At 44.6% G+C, this 3,765-nt stretch overlaps 1 non-coding gene across 1 annotated transcript in view; it reads right to left on the bottom strand.

Annotated features, from left to right (window-relative positions):
- Nucleotides 1–3,687: 3,687 nt before the first annotated feature.
- Nucleotides 3,688–3,765, bottom strand: part of TRNAS-AGA (transfer RNA serine (anticodon AGA)) — an 82-nt gene continuing 4 nt past the window's right edge. Inside the window, exon 1 of the tRNA in view lies at nt 3,688–3,765. This exon is cut by the window's right edge and continues 4 nt beyond it. This is a non-coding gene — a tRNA (tRNA-Ser).

Here is a 3,765-nt window from a genome sequence, read left to right as displayed (position 1 = left end):
ATTGTGCGGATGGGTATATATGGCTGTCAAATTCTAGATTTCATGCACTGAAATGCAGCAGGAGACAGGTAAAGTATAGAGCGTTGCAGAGTTAACAACGACGTACACATCAGTGCCACACAATGGTTGTTCATCCAGAGTTAACAAAGCTTAATCACCCCTAGCTAACATGAGAGCAGTAGACATACACGATCTGCCAAACAGCAGTGATCAGTCCAGGGTTATGAAGGTCTAACCATCATGTACCAGTCAGCAAAAATATACATATACATATGCATATTTTTTTCAGGCAGCTGAATTTAGGGACGCTAGTCATGAACAAGGAAATACTAACACGCATGATGATGCATGTTGAGGGCTGCCCGTGTGGACAGACTGTGCTGGGAGCTGAGAGCAGGGCAGACTGTGCTGGGAGCTGAGAGCAGGGTAGACTGTGCTGGGAGCTGAGAGCAGGGCAGACTGTGCTGGGAGCTGAGAGATGGGAGTGGGTCATTTGAAAAATATATTCTTGTGTACTCGGATGGAACACCCGATTACCTTTCATTCAAACAGTTCAGGAAAACTGCCATCGATTTCTGTCATATTTACAAGGCTATATCATAAAACATAAAGTTGATTGAAATATGTTTCTGTTTTTACGATACAACTTTCTGAGTAATTCATTCTTTTGAACTGATGAATGACGTATTGTGGATATTACTAATGTAATGATGGTAGATACAGAGTCGTTAACTGGCGATGATTGAAATGTCCTCAGGGACATTATCAGATGCTGACACACAGGTGGATGTAACAGGAAGAAAATCTGAAATCATTGAGGATAGACTGAGAAGTGAGGTAAGGAGAGCTGGACAGAAGGAGTACGGGATAAAGAGGGGAATAGTAAGTGAAGAAATAGAGGAATTGGATATGAATGGAGCGTAGGAGAGAGACGGGATGAGGGTATGGAAGGAGTGATTGTAACAGCAGAAGACAGAACGTCACACAGTGTAAAACAAAACAACAAGGAAGAATAAAAGTGTAGTGAGGGAGGGAGCTGGTGAAGGCTGGAGTGCATCAGGGAGGGAGGGAGGGAGGGTCAGAATGCAGGGTGGAGGGAGGCGGGAAATGGAGTGCATGATTCGAGGGACCGACCCACTGCACCGAGCAAAGTACATCCTGCACACTGCAGCTTTACAGTTCGTCTTTCTTTTATTTTTTTTCTCTGCTTCCTGAACTTGTGAACAGTTCCTGAGGGCCGAGCAGGTTTGTTCCAAGGGAGAATTATTCGTTGACGTTGTGTGTGTGTGTGTGTGTGTGTGTGTTTTGGGTCCAATATACGTTATGTTTGGTGTCTGGGTCAGTATGTTCTTATGAGGGCAGCAGCTTAAGCCAGTGATAATGATTGTCCCTGAAGTCATGCTCTCTCTCTCTCTCTCTCTCTCTCTCTCTCTCTCTCTCTCTCTCTCTCTCTCTCTCTCTCTCTCTCTCTCTCTCTCTCTCTCTCTCTCTCTCCTACGCACACACGCATTGATGGATGTTGAAGTAATCAAAGAGGAAATCACTTCGATAATTTACAAACTCAAAAAAAAATTCATCACAAGGACCAGAAGGAATACCAAATATTTTCCCTAAAAACCCCACAGAAAGCAGCATTATAACTAGTGATGCTGTTGGTGAGACAAAACTTAGACGAGAACTGTGAACAATACAAGAAAACAATGCCTGGTAATCCATGCATGATAAAACAATGCCTGGTAATCCATGCATGATAAAACAATGCCTGGTAATCCATGCATGATAAAACAATGCCTGGTAATCCATGCATGATAAAACAATGCCTGGTAATCCATGCATGATAAAACAATGCCTGGTAATCCATGCATGATAAAACAATGCCTGGTAATCCATGCATGATAAAGAGAAGATCAATCATTGAAATTAACCTGAAATTGAAAACTTCAGAAATTGGAAGAAAGAGAGTAGTTAAAGATGTAGATATTCCTTGAAAACATCACAAAGGCACCAAACAAATATACTCCAAAGCTTGGCAAGAAAAATGGAAAGTCTCATCAATATTTTGCCGGAGATCAGAAACATAAAAGGTTTCAGGAATGACACTTTTATAAAGAAGGCACGGCATGTGGGCGACAGGTGAACCCAGGAGAGACAGTCATACAATGTGTGCGGTGCAGGAAACAACAACATTTGACAACATGTAAGACACACAGCGAGCGAGCACTGCTTGCTTGCCCTACGTGAGTGAGGCATAACATCGTGGAAGGTGCTCGTACATAAGTAGTTTCTTTGGTCTTATGTCCACATATATGAGAGTGGACATCAGACGTCCCTGAGGAAATCAGGCAACTACCAAAGTTCAGACGGCCGCTGATCTGAGTGTCTATCTGAGGTGAGTTTTCCTCCTGGCTCTCAGAGAAGGTCAACAGTGGTTCACGTTTTATGCAGAGGGAAAGATCTTAAGATGGGAGATAAACTCCTCTCTGCTTTACTGATGTGCTTATCTAAGATCTGCCTCGCTGCCAAATGGAGTAATTTATCATTGTGTTTTATCAGAAATTCAAATTCCCACTTTCGTTTTTGTACAGTGATTTCATAATTTGAATTTGTAAAAATATAATTCCACCTTGAAATCCAGTCTTTAGTAATTACATGACATCATACAAGAATCAATTTTACGTTACCATACAATCATATTTCCCTCCTCAAGGTACCGACAGATAATGAGCTTGAGGTGATGGAGGAGGTACCATATACCTTGTGGTACCTTGGCTTATCAGGAACTTCTATAAAGTACCATGCGGTACTTGTGGTGATGGAGGAGGTACCGTCTTGTCCCATGCGGTACCTGGAGTGATGGAGGAGGTACCGTATTGTACCATGCGGTACCTGGAGTGATGGAGGAGGTACAGAAAAGTGTCGTACGGTTCATGGTGGGAGGATGGAAGGATGGGTGAGGGAAGGATGTGGCGGGCACAGCTCTGGCCAGACCAGTGTGCAAGCTGCGCTGATCAGTCACTGAGCAAGACGTCTCGCCAACACTGATATATGGCCGGGTTTACCAGGCAGGGAAGACGGCTTCTGTATCTTGGACAGATCGTCTTGTGCCTTGCTCTCTGCTTCTTCCTTTAACTTCTGCCTCTGTCAATCATTCTCCTTCCTTGCTCTTCGTTATTGTCGCTTTTCTGTGTCACAAGAGACATTTCTATTCATCTGGACTTGTGATCGTAGCCGGTGACTGAGATCCGGATCTTAGAAACAGAGGAGCCACAGGAGCAGGGAAGGTCACGGAGGACACAGGACATCTCCTGACCACAGTGAGTCGCTGGGATAACCTTATCCTTCAGGACCTGTTACTAGGACCCCGGTGGCTGGCACATCAGTAGGCAGGACACCACCAGGGTCAGAACGAACCAACTCCAGAACTTTTATTTCTAACGAGCTCCTGCACTTGGCTCCGTGAGTCAGTAGCCCAAATGAGTGGCTTCAAGCGCGTTAGAGTCCTCAGGGAGCCTGGAGGGAAAATCCATAATGCTGAGTTTTAACGGTGTTGGGTTCGCGTTACTAGCAGGGGAACGTTCTCCCTTGACTCTTGGTTCTGGGGACATGTAGTGTGCGCGTGTGTATGTATAATGGGAAGGAAACCCCTTGCCATGGTGTCCCATCTCTTAAACTAAAAATAATCAGCTTCGCAGTGAGTAGGATTCGAACCTACGCGGGAAGATCCCATCTGATTTCTAGTCAGACGCCTTAACCACTCGGCCATCA

Source organism: Panulirus ornatus, chromosome 30 (assembly GCF_036320965.1).
Source record: "Panulirus ornatus isolate Po-2019 chromosome 30, ASM3632096v1, whole genome shotgun sequence".
Classification (NCBI taxonomy): domain Eukaryota; kingdom Metazoa; phylum Arthropoda; class Malacostraca; order Decapoda; family Palinuridae; genus Panulirus; species Panulirus ornatus.
This window is presented reverse-complemented; position numbering and strand designations above follow the sequence as displayed.